The following is a 16,992-nucleotide window of genomic DNA, read 5'->3' as shown; positions in this document are numbered from 1 at the left end:
ATGCCAGCGTAGCTAGTCACTAACCCAGAAAATAATGGATATGCAGGTAGATAGCCAGACAGAAAAAAAAAGGATTGTTCCTGAAAAACAAGATGAAAAATTTTGTATTCATGAGGTGTGAGGATACAACCCATAATGTTTTAAATCATAGAGTATTGCTACTGTGCATGAGCCTGGGAGAGGACGATAAAAGGACAGGTTGGTGAAGGCCTATCCGTGTCACCTCTGTGTACATGGAAACAGTGAGAGTCAGTGCTCATTTGTACTTCAACGCTTTCTTCAAAACTCTAAAGGTAGTCATGTAATTTAATAAAAAAAAGTTTAGCCGAGGCTATGATATGAGTTTTATAGTGCCAGACATACACAACTAAAAAAGTGTGACATTGTAGTGATCCTTGAATACTAATTTTTTGAGAAAGGAAATGGGTGAAGCCGGATGCAAACAAAATCCTCAGAATAGCACCAAATCTGTCTTATCTGTTTCGTGTGGGAAAAAAAAAAAAAAAAGTATTTCGACCATAACAGGCTTTTCAAAAAATAGTACTTTGAGGAGTCACTAAGCTCTTCTCTTTTGGTGCACATCACATTTAGAGACTACATGAAATGATATCTTTCAGTCTCAACTTAATTTTTCTTATCTGCTGTCTTCTTGGACATTAGACTTTAAGTATAGTTATTCATAGCAGGACAAAAGAAAACATTAGGTGGTATCATTATTTACATGATGAAAGCTGTTTAGATACAGATGGTGATAAAATGAGGGTCTGTGCACAGGGTGTTCCTGTACCAATGCAGTCTGTATAGTTTATATTTTGAGCAAACACATAAAAAGAAAATCCACAGGGCACAGAGTGTTTTGTGACTTTTTAAAATACGTTTTGGATCCCAGAATTTAGTTTATAACATAGCCTATTTCAAATCACAAAGAAACTAGATCCCAAAGCAGAGATCCCCTTAGAAGGCAGTGGTATCACAAAGAGATTTTGTTGAGGAAAACAGTCGCACCCATCATGTTGTTCTTTGCTGATGGCTCTGTTTCCCCAAGCATGGAGCATTCTGAAGATGAGACTATCTGGAATTTTCAGACCTATGATTGGAGCCTTGGAGAGGATCAGAACAGAAACAATGTGAAAAATTCTCATGACCTGAGTTGACTTTGCTGAGATCAGTGAAAAAAGAGGGTGAAGGGTTCAGCATAATTGAACAAATATAAATTACCTGGTAATGAACCGACTAAGCTTTGGGTTGGTGTAAGGACTAGCTAGTTCTAGGTCAAGTCTGCATCTGATGTTCAGATACCTCCTAACTACATACCTTAGCAAGATGGGCAACTTAGAGAACGTGGATACAGGTTTATAACCTTGAAGAGACAGTGACTAAAACCTGACACACATGGAGTCCCAGGTACTGTTTTGCTCTGACATAGCCTAGTTAAATAGATCTCTGAGGAAAATAAAGTTGTCTCTCTATTAAAAAAAAAAAAAAAAAAAAAAAAAGAAGAGGTCTAATATATGGTGATGGAAAGACAACTGACTCTGAGTGGTGAACGCACAATGTGAGATATAGATAATGTAATACCAAAATACCAAATTGTACACTTGAAACCTATGTAACTATTAACAATTGTCGCCCCAATAAACTTTAATTTAAAGAAAAAAAAGAAAAAGAAAAAAGTACAGAAATAGTGATTGTAGTAAATATTGGACTACAGGACTTACTGGATTCTGCAGCCTCCCATGACACGTCTACTGCAGTGATTTCAGTGGAACAATAAAGAGCCTTTCATCAAACTGTTACATGTTATAATTTTGGGTTTCCTTTTCTTTTCTTTCTTTTTTTTGCTTTAGAATAGAGTATTTGGCCAAGAGAAAGAGTATATGACTTCTTCTGTTAGACAAGAATAACCAAGGCTATTTTTGTTGTTGTTGTTTTCGATGAGTATATGTGTCTGGCACTCCTATGCTGATCTAGGCACAGGGGCATTATGGCCCATTATAATTGAAATGTTTATCCCAAAATGACAAAGTTGAGACAAGTTAGTTACATGTCTAATAATAGTGATGTCATTATTTCTACACAGTGCTATATCTCTTTCATTCATTTTGTTAAAAGGTGTTTGTAATTTGGATTATTTTACAGTCATAAATTCTAACAAATGGATAATGCTAATTATGTTTCTTTCCTTAATCTTTTCTAGCTCCATATTTGATAAAAAATATCACTCTTTAGGGTCTTTAATGAGAACTATTATTTTTATTTTGTTTCTACTATAGTACTTGATTTTAAACGTGTATTTCTATACATTTCAAACAAATATAAACCATTTCTTCTTTCCACTTATGTAACATAAATGATAATTTCTATATTAAAGTTGTTTCAGACTACAAAAAGTATTGATTTTATAAACTTTGATCTGGCTTAGAATAATCTATTAAAAATAAAATTTAAAAATCATATTAAAATTGTTCAACTTGCAGGTACGAAAGTATATATTTCCTGCTTACTAATATATACAAGTTTTGTGAAATTTTAGGCCCATCTGCTTGACTTAGAATCATGTTTTTATTTCCAACTTATTTTGTGGTATTTTCATATATAACAAAAAGCACATTTTTTTTCACATTTTATCATTAATAATGTTGAAATACGTTTTATAATTAATGATGTCTTAGGTGACAACATTAAGTAGCAATGATATTAAGTTCTTATTATTTTGTGCTTTCTGTATGTCAGAAACTTCTATAAGTATTTCATTTAATAACAACTCTGAGATGTAAGAATTATTGTTGTCCTTCTATGGACCTGAGGAAATTGAGGATGAGAGCAGTTACAGAATTAGCTTAAGGTTACCCAGCAGGTAAGTGAGAGAAGATGATGCGCTGCGACACTTTTGAATACCTTATACTGTCACACCGACCGACCTTATGACTAAGACTCCAGCTAGTTAGAATCAATGAAACTGCATATTCAGAAATCCCTTTGTTTTTTACTCACAGTTGTAATAGAAGAAAATAGAAGGTGATATCTTCATAATCTTAATCCCTGGTATAGATAACATTGCTTTACAATTTCACTATAAAAATTCTCAAAACCCTATTTTTTTTTACTAGTTCTTACCTCTCTCCCACCCTTCAAGAGCCAGTGTTTTGCTAAATTTCTTTCTCCTCATCCAATGCTCACTTTTTTTTTCTGCTGCTGCTTTTTCCTAGAGAATGTACATTAGATTCTTCCCCCACCCCCAAAGTGTGTTCTGTCTTCCCAAACTAGTTCTTTACTAGCTCTAATAAGCAAGTAAAAACTATTTTATGGGACTTGTATCTTCCTCAGAAGGATGGGATTGATATGAAAGTTAAGCATTTATGAGCCAATCGAGTCCCACAACAATTATTAACAATTTGTTCCGAGTACTCTGGCTTAATCTTTTATTTTTTCAAGGGATTTCTTCATTTTCTTAGGGCAATTGAGCAAAACTTCTATTTTCATGGTTGAGTCTATATCTACATGATCCAAAACAATCCCTCATTTTAAATTGGACACTAGACACGCACAGATGATCAGTACTCCTCATGTTTGGTTTAGGGTTGTTTGAAATTATTTGATCTTTGTTCAATAGCTTATTAGAGGTTTTAGGTCCAATTTGTATTGAACTATTCCGCAGATTTCTGAGAGGATTTTTATTTTCAATATACATGCTCATTAAAGTTTTCCAGAAAAAAAAAAAAAAAAGTTATAGCTTTGCATTTTTACATTTACTTGTATTTGAATCAGCATTGAGGAAATCATTGCAGTATACTTCACTTTCAGGTTCATTACTAGAATCATCTCAGTTCCCAATTTGGATTTGTATAGCCAATAAATATACTTTTGCTTTTATAAACATAGCTTACAATATTGTAAATGAAGGCTTATCAGTAGATTTGCAACTCGTTATGGCTTTTATAAGGGCATGACCAAGAGAAAAGGCAATTTCTTTAAATAAGTCAATAACACACCTGCAGGCAAACTAACAAAATTTAAAACGCATATTGTTATTAACTTCTGGAGAGTACCTCTGTATTGTCTGCTTTTAGTAGTATGTGCTTAAATCTATGCTTTTAAGATATACTGCTGCCTGGAAAACACCACACAAGCTAAACTTTTGGAGTATAAAACAAACGTAACTCAAGCACGCACACACACACGGAGTAATCTTGGACAGGAAGAAACGCACTGTTTATATTTCTGTAGATATACAGGGTGGGGAACAATGGAAAATGTTTTAATTTTATTGATTCCTTCTTTGAAGTGGGAAGCATTGAAACTGCTGAGAATGAGCAAGGAAAAGGGAGATTGGATTTTTGAGGAGTGGGAATAGGCATTGTGGAGAGTCGAGTCAGAGAAAAGGAGCAGATGAGGGATAAAAACTTCTTAGGCAGTAGTGATAATCTGTCTGAAAAATACAGTGTGAATTCATATATTTTTTCACCATCACAAATGAATCTTTAGCTGTATGTCAAGCATTGCGCTAGACACTTGGGGGTATAAATATGAATAAACCACAAATCCTAATTTTAAGGTGTGTGTGGTCTCCATGAGCTGTACAAAGATACAAAAAGATAAAACATAGAACATGCACTGAAAAAAAAGTTTTATAACTATTTCAGAGGGATTTAAGCAGAAGTTGAAAAAACATTTCAACTCTGGTTGTTTTTGTGGGAATGCAAACAAGGAGAGGGATCCGAACTGAGGTGCGTGATCCGCACGCTATGGAATTCACCTGTGCACTGCTTTCTATTACATTGTTGTGGAAGCTAGCTAGCTAGTTATAGACCAGAGTGCTTCTAGAAGAAAAGGGCACATTTTAAATGGCTGAATCCTCATACTCCTGGATGGTGTTGAGTTGAACAAATAAAGGATTGTTATTCTCCCTGCTGCATGTCCCAAAGAAGGCAGAATATGAATCCCAGAAAGTAATTTCAAGAACGACTTGTTCTCATCTTTCTCAGGTTTTGCTCTGGTATCGTAGGAGGTATATATTACAGACATGGGAATTCAAGTGCTCAATTTATGTACACAAGACCATATAGAGTTATTCCCTAAAAATATGAGTGTGACAAAGAAAGCAAAGTTATTCTTTAGATAATAAAATGATTTGCTTCCTGGTGACTGGATGGAGGAGTGATGGTTAAAATAATCATCTGTTCTTAAGTCCAAAACACCCATTATTATATCAAAAGAAAAGATGTTTCTTAGAATTTAATTGAATTAAAAAGAATTAAAATAACCATAGACAGTAATTTAAAATAGCAAAATGTCTTCACCCATTAACAGTCAAAGGTAAAAATTGCCCAGTATCAATTTACTTGCATAAACTGTTGCAAGCCAATCAGTATTTGATGCCACAGAACTTGGGATGATTTAGGGACAAGTCCCTGCAAATTCTTCTCTATGACAAAGTAATTTCAATTTAGAAAATATACATAACACAGAGACTTTCATAGTAATTAGTTGCGGGGAATTTCTCTTGCTCTTTCTTTTGAGTGTGGGGACGAAAAATAATTTAGGATTGCTAATACAAAATGATTTTCTTCTCCGAAATTTTCAGGCTGCCCAAGGTCATTTACATCACCTAGCTGAAATTCTCTTTCCTATAAATGGATGTGGTGGAATGTGTTCGTCACTTTATGCTCAGATCCTCACTGCATGAGAGGTGTCTGAATGTAAGGCATTTCCAACAGATACTTTTCTTTGTGCTAATTCAGTGTTAGAAAAATCTGTCATCAAGAAGTGAAGTAGGCAGCCTGTAAGGTTCATTCCTGCCATAGCAGTTTATGAATCTATAAATTGGTACTTGAGTGATATTATCAAAGTCCACTGTAACAAGAGAAATGGAAACAAAAAAGATACATCTTGGAGGTTTGTTCTGGAGCGTAAGGATTGATAGGCTTGAGTAATTGCATTACCTCTTATTTTCACAGGCCCACGTATAATTTTTTTATGGTATGTATCATACCTTGGATTATGTTTTGTTTTTAATATATATAATTTTCTCAACAAAGGTGCAGTGCCACATTGAGTATTCAACTCTATTAGTTTTTACATCTAATTCAGTTCCTTATACACACTGAACCCTACAGTTTTGTTTTTTCAAATTCATAAATTAATCTGAAAACTATTAATAAGTATCTGAGTCTGCTATTCTTAAGCCACAGCCATGCTGCAGCTAGTGGTTACTGATCCATTTCTACTAGATTGGTGCAAAAGTAATTGTGGTTTAAAGGTTAAAAATAATTGCAAAAAACACAATTACTTTTGCACCAACCTAATACATAGAAACAAAGTATCTCCCTTTCTGTACACAGATCCCATTCAGCCATTAATCAAGTTTTAATAGGTTGGTTTTACTTTCCACAGAAGTTTGAGCCAGTTTCCCTCATTTTTTGCCAAATTACCTAAATTTCCAGAGCTCTCTAAAGGATCCCCATGGTTAGAGCTTCATTCTTTCTCATGCCTGAGGAACTGAATTTATTCACATAAGATTGAAATGAATAGGCATGCCTCATTCCTCTCATCGTCATTTAATAAAGCTGCCAAAACTATTTCCCTCATGTATTTTATAGACGCATCAAAGCCTTCTAAAGGACTCCAATAGCTGCAACGTCTTTCCAAATCCAAATTAAGTTTCTAAACATTAATAAAGGTCTCCTTTAAAGACAAGCCTGAAGCCAATAGAGCCAAACAATTCTAGGATCATATTAAAAGTCACTTTCATTTAAATCAGTCTACCACAAATGCAGGCTCTATGACCTTGCTTTTAAAAACTGAAAGTTATGTTTACAAAGACCATTCTTTTATTCAGTCATTCATTTAGCAAATATTCATTGAGCTCTCTCTCTCTCTCTCTCTCTCTCTCTCTCTCTCTCTCTCTCTTTCTCTCTCTCTCTCTCTCTCTCCCTCCCTCTCTCCTATCTATCCTTTCTTTAAATTACTATCACTATTTAAAGAAAAATTCAAGAAAATTATAATTGTGAGTGCGTGTTCAGTGCTCAACATTATGGTAGGAATTAGGAAAAACATCATAGAAAATAGACATGGTCCCTGACCTATTAGAAGTGTCGTGTTTTCTTAAGAAATGGTAGCAACTACATCATAATCAACTAGGCATGTTTTATAAATCACTGGGCCCTATCCTGGGCATGCTCACTCTGAGTCACTGGCACTGGGGCCTTGGAATCTGTTTTGAAAAAGCATTTCCAAATACTCAGGACAATACTGGAATCATTGTATTAGTATAAAAGTTATATGTGTTAAGGATTATGGCTCTTATAATATGGTTTTCTATAAACTTTAATGTAATCTAATATTTATTGACTGGTTAAATAACATTAATAATAACAATTATTTTATTACTGCTATTAAGCATCACAGGGTGCTCTAAGATACTTATATTTGTTAGCACATTTTATTCTAACAACAATCCTTTGATATAAGTTGCTATTATCAATCACATTTTAATGACAAGTATACTGAAACAGAATGTTAAATAACTTGTCCAAGATTTACTCAACTACTGGTAGTGAGTAGAAGAATGCATTTTCAGTTCAAAACAATCATGCATTTTACTTTTATATAAGTAATAAATCCCAAAATATATTGTTTCTATTTTTTCTTTGAACCCTCAAGTATCTTTTACAGCAATTAAAGTAAGAAAAAATATCTAATGTTTATCTGAATTATTTTACTTTGTAGTGCTCTTTATTTCTTTAAGTAGATCCAAATTTGTTGGATGCCCATCTTTTTCTGCTGGCAGAACTGATATTTAATATTTCTTATACTTCAGGTCTTCTGGCAATAAATGTTCCTCAGCATTTGATTATCTGGACAAACATATAGCCATCTCTTATGAGAAATACTTTCCTAAGTATAGAATTCTAATTTGACAATTTTCTTTTTCTTTCAGTATAGATATCACTTTGTTGTTTTCTAGCTTCTGTTAAGAAGTCAGATGCAATTCTTCTCTTTGTAAATCACTGCATATAATATGTCTTTTCCCCCCATCTGTATACTTCCAAAATGTATTTTTATACAGTTTTTAGAGAATTACAAAATTTTCTGTTTTTATCATATGCATTGAAGAAATGTGTGACAGTAGAGGCTTTCTGTACATACTATGTTTAATTGTTTTGACCAATTTCCCAACTTTCACTGTCTTCCCTGAAGTGATCTGCCTTGTATGTGAACAGAATGAATAACACCTTAAACTCCGTGTGCTGGACAATTTTCTACATCAATAAAATATATTCAATCTATTTACCTATTCTAACTCACTCTTTTCTGTTTCTTCAAGCCCACCTGGCTTACTGTGTAGATGTTGCTTCCAAGTCTTATTTCAGATAGGCCCTTACTTGATAAACACATTTGGTGTTTCTCTTCCAGTTTGACCTAACGCTCCACCTCGGGAAGAACCTAATATTGATATTCACTCTGCATTGACATTGAGCAGGTAAAAAAAGAGCTCTGTGGGCTCTCCCACTTTGACCCACAGAACTGAACAAATAGTTCCACTTTATGGGTTCTTTCTTTAGGAAAACAGGTTAGACCAAAGATTTAAATTCCTATGAAGATTAGTCTCAACGATTTATCAGTTCAGCGTGTGCATAAGATTCAATTTTTTAAATTGACAAAAACTGGAGCTGTTTGCTAGTCTCCTAAATAAGAGGAGACGTATATGGTTTATACACTAGTCTAAGATTTTTTAATGAGACTACCAGTAACATATTTTAGAGTATTTTAATCAATTTGAGGTTACACATTTTATCTGAATACTTGGTACAATGCCGATTTGGGGATACACTGATGACTTCTAGTCTTAAAATTTCTAAGGAGGGATTCCCGTTTTCTTCATGATGAAATGCTTTCCACATAATTAGTATACACACTAAAATTTGAAGCTCAATGTTATTTATTTATACATATCTTAATATTCTAAATATAATATTTACCTTCTATTTTCTGGTATTTGGGATCATCTTTTGATGGTTTTGAATCTGGGTACATTGTGAAGATATACGAAAAAAATATTTTGACAAAAACAAATGTTTGTTTTCATCTAAATATCTTACTGAAGTTAACATGGTTTATAGAAGCAGTGACCAAATATGTCATCAGAATAATATCACTGGCAACAATAGATGATTGAGTCTATAAATATGTTATAATAAAAGCTAAGTAACCAGTTAAAAACAGCAAATTGCCAACATAACATTTGCTTCAGCAATACAAATGGGGGGGGGGGGAGTGGTCAAATATTATTTATATAGCTTTAGGAGATAATTATTTAAAACAAAAAAAATGAAATGTCTTCAGTTCTTTAGGCAACAAGAAAAAAATACAATGAAATTCTCTTTCAAATGATATAGGAGAACAATATCTTGTGAGTGTATTAAAGGTTTTCAAATAAATGCAGTCATGAATTAAAAAATATTCTAAGGTACAGACTAGAGAACTCTATGCTACTACTTAACAATATCTAATACTACTTCATATGATGTGTGATTGTTTACAAAAAATTTGTAAAATATCCTATAAAGATTAAGTCAGTTGGCATTAAAGATCTACCTAATTTAATTAACAGTAATCAGGAACAGCAGTAGACTCTTTTATAATGTAAACTGTATTATAGTCTAATAAGAGAGCCTTATGTGTAGTAAACAACTATATTATATTATGTAGAATAAAATAAATGCCAGAGTTTTAAAGGTAATATCATAGTCTAAAGGATGGAGAGATAAAAATCATAAATGAGGGTCATCTCTATGGAAATTTTTAAGACACTACATAGTATACATTCTCAATGTGCATTAGCAACTGCCCTCATAAACAATTATAATAAAATCAGGACAGAGATATGATTAGACAACAGATTAAAGACCAGAAGATTGAATTTGGATTGACTTTTTTTTTTAACTTTAGTTGTAGTAAGAAAAATTATCCCTAACTTGGAAATAAAATAAAAAAAAAAAAATACGGTATGTCCTTCCAATGAATACTGAGGCAGTGCTTAACAAGCATACCATAGGTCTATTTAATTATTCGGGAGTAGGTAGGGAGTATTTCACATTGCAGTTTACAATTTAATCAGAACCCAGATGGTATGAAGTTAAATGTTAACTTGTACCCAGTTTCACCAAAAATAAGACATATCCGGACCATCAGTTCTAATGTGTCTTTTGGAGCAAAAATTAATATAAGACCTGGTCTTATTTTACTATAATATAAGACCGGGTCTTATTTAACATAATATAATATAATATAATATAAGACCGGGTCTTATATTAAGTTTTGCTCCAACAGATGCGCTAGAGCTGATTGTCCAGCTAGGTTTTATTTTCGGGGAAACAGGGTAGACTGCAGTCCTATGGACAGATAATCATAAACGTTATGATTGTCCCATAGGACCCAAACCAGTTTTGTATGTCAGCTAGCATCACATTCTTTGACATTTTTTTTTAATGACTTTCTGAAGTACTACATGAGGGCCGTCAAGGTTTTCTTGTATAGGTTCAGGTAATAAATATTTTCTGTTTTGCAAGATATGTCTCTGCCTCAACTACTCTGTCATTGTAGCTTAAAGAGTGCCATAATCAATATACAATCAAAGAATGCGGCTGTGTTCCAACAAAACTTTGTTAAAAAAAGAAAAAGAAAAACCTGGGCAGTGGCTGGAATTGACCTATGGTATATAATTTGCCAACCTTTTTATATGTAATGTCTTTTCTGAAGTGCTCTTAGAAGTAACTATGCCATCATTTTGGCTTGTTCATACATGTCCATTCTGTATTTATAAGTAAATTATATTTTTACCTTTGGGAAATTATACATTGACAGTAGCATATAGCAAAATAATGAGGGAGAGGATAGCCAAAGAAAGTTCATTTTTCTTCCTATATCAATCAAGACAAACTAACTGCTGTATCTCAAACCTGCACAACAAATAAATTTGGGACATTTCAAGATGGACCATTTTTACCCAATAACCAGGATAGTTTCAGTGTAATAATGTTAATTTAAATAAAGTACTGTAATACATCTTATTGATGTATTATTTTTTCACTTTTCAGAAAATTAGAAAAAATCTTAATGCTTGCAAATTTACTCAAAATATTTTAGTTTAATTATTATTTTTAAAGCTTAATGGATGTTGAATATTATAAAATGTATGCACATCCCTTTTTCAACAACATAATATAAAGCCATTGTGCATCTTCTACAACAGTAATAATTAAATCACCTTGATGATAGCAGCCTTCACATTCAAGTGTCTATAGCATATTACACATTCACTTGGCAGACATTTTTAGTGACATATGAATATTTAAAGTATTTAAATTAAGATTAAGAAGATTAAGAAAAATAATTAATTCACTATAAAGTGTGTTTTGATAGATGGTTTCAGGGCCCAGAGATAGCCAACTAGTAAATGGGAGATGAGGAGAAACATGAATAAAAAAGAAAAAAGTGTCATGTTATAAATAGAAAGCAAATATGTGACTTTCATTTGGTGAATGAGGAAAGGGTGCAACAAGGGAAAAAAGGTAGGTGCTGAAGCTATGACCCAACAGCTCACAATAGCTTATGCTTAGAAAAATTCAGAAAGTTGTCGGCAAGATAGGAAGGGCGTACGGTGTAAATTCAGGGTCACTAGAGTCCAGGGTCTGAACAGATTCATTCAACTCAAGAGCCTCAGAGGAATCATCTGTACAATGTTGCATTTAATACCTACCTCAGGAAAAATAAATGAAGTGATTTATGTGTGGAAAAAAATTATAGGTCTCAAATAAATTGTTTTTGATTTGTGTAAAATGTTCATTTAAATCACAGGCCTTCTAGTGAAATTTTCAGAGAAGAATTTATTGACCCAGTGTTTTCTGAGATTGAAAATCTCTGGACTACTATTAAAGAAAATGAGAAGATATTGGCATGTCATTTACTTTAAAATTTTAATTAAAATCACGTTATATATTTCTTCACTGTGAAATTAAATTATGATCTCGATTTACTAAAGGCAAGTAGATTAGTTTTTAAAGTTACCATTTAAACACTGTTGAGTTTGAAATTATATAAGTGTTCAAATTCTCATGGTAGAAGACTGTATATATCTCCTCGTGGTGAAAACTATGTCAAAAGTTTGTGGGGGCAAAAAAACAAACTACTGATTATGAATGCAGTAGCTTTTCTATGATTAATCCTCCAGACATTAGAACAAAACAAAAAACAAAAAAACAGACAAACAAAAAACCTATGGATCTTCTTGAATTTAAAATTACAAATGAAAAGCTTTTTATTGACTAGGTTTATAAAAGTAAAAATAATTGATATATATTAAAAAGGATGAATTTAAAATAATATTAACTATATTTATTTTGACCTACATACATCGGGTTTGACATGGAAATACACACAATAATATTTTACCTCTATTTCTCATCTTCCACTTCCCTGATTGTATAATTTCATTCAAGAATTGAAGCACATTTTGTGCTATGTACTTAAAGAAAGAATGGGAATAATATAAGAGAATAAATGGTCTCCTATTCTGAAAAAAAAAGTCATCAGAGAAACAAAACAAACAACTATTGCTAATTTTCATCTTTCAGTTTCGTGTCTCAGATCATATTTTGTTAGGATTCAAATCAAAATATATGCAAACCATAAATCCTTCCTGACAGATAGGAAGTCTAGTTTTTCTCTAAGGCTTTCCTATCATAAGTAATTTCTGTGAAAGTTTGACCACTGTGGTATGCAAAATAGTGGCACCCCAAAGATGTCCACCTCCTAATTGTGGGAACCTGAGTCTATATTAACGTGCATGGCAGAAGGACTCTGCAGATCTGTCTAAGGATAAAGACCTTGAGATAGGTAGATTATCCTGGGTTACTTAGATGGGCCAGTCTATTTACATGAATCCTTTAAAGGGAAAAAATTTTCCAGACCCATATCAGAGGAAAATGCAACATTTCAGTGTTTGAAGCTGAAGGAAAGGGGTCATATTGCCAAGGAATGTGGTGGACTATAGAAATTTGAAAAAACAAGGACACTGATTTCCCCCTAACTTCTTCAGAAGGAACACAGCCCTGAATTTGTGGTGATTTGTTTTGACATCACTAGAAAACGCATACTGGAAGTATCACACACCCTGACTTTAGCTTGTACTACAGGGCAACAATAATCAAAACAGCATGGTATTTGCAGAAAAACAGACACATAAACCAATGGAATAGAACTGAGAACACAGAAATAAAACCACATAAATATGGACAGATAATTTTTGACAAAGAAGCAAAAAACATACAATGGAGGAAAGACAGCCTCTTCAATAAATGGTGCTGGGAGAATTGGAAAGTCACATACAAAAGAATGAAACTGGACGGTTATCTGTCACCATGTTCCAAAATTAATTCAAAATGGATCAGAGACTTAAGCATAAGACCTGACACAATAAACTGCATGGAAGAAAACATAGGTACTAAATTTATGGACCTTGGGTTCAAAAAGCATTTTATGAATTTGACTCCAAAGGCAAGGGAAATAAAAGCTAAAATAAGTGAACAGGACTATATCAAACTTAAAAGCTTCTGCACAGCAAAAGAAACCATCGACAAAATAAAGAGGCAACCAACTGAATGGGAGAAGATTTTTGCAGATAGTGCCTCTGATAAGGGGCTGATATCTAAAATATACAAGGAACTCATTCAACTGAACAGCAAAAAAACAACCCTATTAAAAAAATGGGCAGAGGACCTGAAGAGACATTTCTCCAAAGAGGACATACAAATGGCAAATAGACATATGAAAAAGTTCTCAACATCACTAATCAGAGAAATACAAATAAAAATCACAGTGAGATATCACCTCACCCCAGTCAGAATGGCTATCATCAACAAGACAAATAGTGACAAGTGTTGGAGAGGCTGTGGAGAAAAATGAACCCTCATACACTGTTGGTGGGAATGCAGACTGGTGCAGCTGCTATGGAAGGCAGTGTGGAGGCTCCTCAAAAACTTATGAATAGAATTACCATATGACCCAGCAATCCCTCTCCTGGGTATCTACCAAAAAATTCTGAAAACATTTATCCATAAAGACACGTGTGCTCCAATGTTCATTGCAGCTTTATTTACGGTGGCCAAGACATGGAAACAACCAAAATGTCCTCCAATAGATGAATGGATAAAGAAGTTGTTGTATATATACACAATGGAATACTATTTGGTGATAATAAAAGATTAAATAGGACCATTTGTGACAACATGGATGGATCTTGAGATTATAAATCTAAGCAAAATAAGTCAGATAGAAAACACACAGAACCATATGATTTCACTGATATGTGGTATATAAACCAAAAACAACAAAAGAACAAGACAAACAAATGAGAAACAAAAACTCATAGACACAGACAATAGTTTAGTGGTTACCAGAGGGTAAGTGGGGGAGGGGGATGGTAGATGAGAGTAAAGGGGATCAAATACATGGTGATGGAAGGAGAACTGACTCTGGGTGGTGAACACACAATGGGATTTATAGATGATGTAATACAGAATTATGCACCTGAAATCTATGTAACTTTACTAACAATTGTCACCCTGATAACCTTTAATAAAAAAAAAAAAAAAAGGAAACGGATATAACACCTATATATACTGCAAATCCATCTTCATATTGCTTATTGCCTCTCCTTTTCATACCCACTCCACGTTGTTAGCTAAAGCTACCGAGTCACTTAGCCGAGCTTCTTAACCTTTGACTTCAGCCCATTAGTTCTCTTTGTACCTATTCACTTCACATATATTAGATTGGTGCAAAAGTAATTGTGGTTTAAAAGGTTAAAAATAAAGGCAAAAACCAACCACAATTACTTTTGTACCAACCTAATAAATGCAGTAGTTTCACTGAACTTCCTATCATTCTTATTAAGGTCATAATATAAACAGATGGAAACATTTCTGAGAGAATAAAAGGTGAAGAGTGCAGCGTATAACTGCCTCTCATGGCCCACAGGCAGAGGCCAGTCAGAGAGTCACAGGCATGCAGAAGCCCCATTGGTGGTAAGGAATAAGGCATATAGTATAGAGGTTAGGCCTTGCACTGCAGAGAAGGGGAGCAAAAACATCTGGAAGGTTGTTGCTTCTGAAGTTTCTGTAAGTCAACAAGGAAGCTGGGCATGAAATGGGCAGAGAAAGGACACGCTGGAACCTGCCAGGAGAAACTGAAACCTCCATTTGTTTCTCAATGACTCCAGTGTTGATGGAACAGGTGACCCACCGTGGATGCTGCTGACCGAGCTCATAGAGCGCCACACATGTCATTTAGGACTCAGAGAAGACGACAGAAGTGAGCTGGTACAACCTAAGGCAGCTGCGTATCCTGCAGCTTCCCCAACCCTGCCCACCAGTCAAGTTGGCATATCAGAGACAACTTCTGCAAACCTCAGGGAAATTCTGTGCCCACTCACCTTCACAGCATAATGATTGTCAACTTCTTCTGCCTTCAAAATCTCACACATTTTTCTTGTGTGAGATTCTAAAGCAGAACCATTTAATCCAGAGAATTTATGTTGTCGCATTAAGTTGACAGAGTCCAATCAACAAAAAGGCCCTAAAATCTTAGGCTCATGTATTTTAGAGGTTCCCATCCAGTACTCAAACATGACGGCTAACTCACTCCCCATCATAAGAAATATCCAGGGCCTTTTACCGTTTATGTAATATCCACCTTCCAGAAGTAAAAGGGTCCTCTTGTCCTCCAAGCTGAGATCTTGCAAGAGGAACAGTAGAGAATGACAGTGCTGACAGCCAGGAGGCAAGGAGAAATACATTCCAAATACATATGGAACATTCTTATAGTCAATTATAAGATGTGACCTGAACTCCTGGCCCCAAATAAAGTAAACATAAAATTTGAGAGTAAATTGCTCAAAGTTCTAATTTTCCAAAATTAAGGTAAATTTATGTTGCGGAAACCAGTAGTCTAACCTAAATCCTCTCTGGGGAGAAACATGTCTGTAATGTTGTGATGTCAGAAATTATATGTAAACCCAGTTGATTACATTAAACATTAACAATGAATAGTTCATTTTTCAGCTCTAAGATTAAGAAGGCATTGCATTTTTTCAAGGAAGAGATTGCTTTGCTTTTGTGTTTCTGAAGTATAATTTTGCCAAAACAAAGTTCCAAAACTAGTCAAGTTCCTTCCTTCATAAAGAATTTATGACAAAATGAACCAACAAACTATTCATCTTCACAGGGAAATCTGCAGGAGAAAAGGAAAATATTCCAGGGTTTTTCATGAGCTTATAAGTACCTTAAAAGTGGGAGTAGAAATTGAAATATAAAAGTAAAACGTATATGGCAAAATTTATTCATTTGGCATTCATTCTGATTTGGACAAAATGAAAACTCATTAGCGTATTTATACATATTTTTTTATACCAAGATCTTTCTAAGAGTGTTTTTTTTATTTTTTATTTACCTACTGGATATCAAAAATGTTGATGTGTAGTTCATTGTAATGGATTAAAGGAAAAATTATGAAGACAGAATGGCTAGACTAATTTACATTTTTCGTAGGGCTCTTAAAGTACACAAAATGAGTAAAGAATAAAAAAGACAAAGATTGAGAAAAAAAAATCCAGTGTCAAAGGTTAACCAAGGAAATAGAGATTGGTATTAACACTTATGCTATGTGAGAATTTAGGAAAAATAGAAAATACTGCTTTTTAGAAAGCTTACTGCATTCTGTACTGTATTATCTCCTTCCTCCTAGTCTTCAAGAAATTTCATCAAAGACATAAATTTCAGAGTTTCTTTGTTTGTTTGTATTTAGTTTTATATTTGGTTCAGGCTATAACATCATGCTAAAGTTAAACTTAGGTAGTCCAATTTTAAGGAGCTTAACATCTATTTATTGTTTCATTTGATATGCACTTATTGAGCAGTATTTTTGTGCAATAAT

This window comes from Rhinolophus sinicus, chromosome 2 (genome assembly GCF_057876585.1).
Source record: "Rhinolophus sinicus isolate RSI-liver-muscle chromosome 2, RSI-T2T, whole genome shotgun sequence".
Taxonomy (NCBI): Eukaryota; Metazoa; Chordata; class Mammalia; order Chiroptera; family Rhinolophidae; genus Rhinolophus; species Rhinolophus sinicus.
This window is presented reverse-complemented; position numbering follows the sequence as displayed.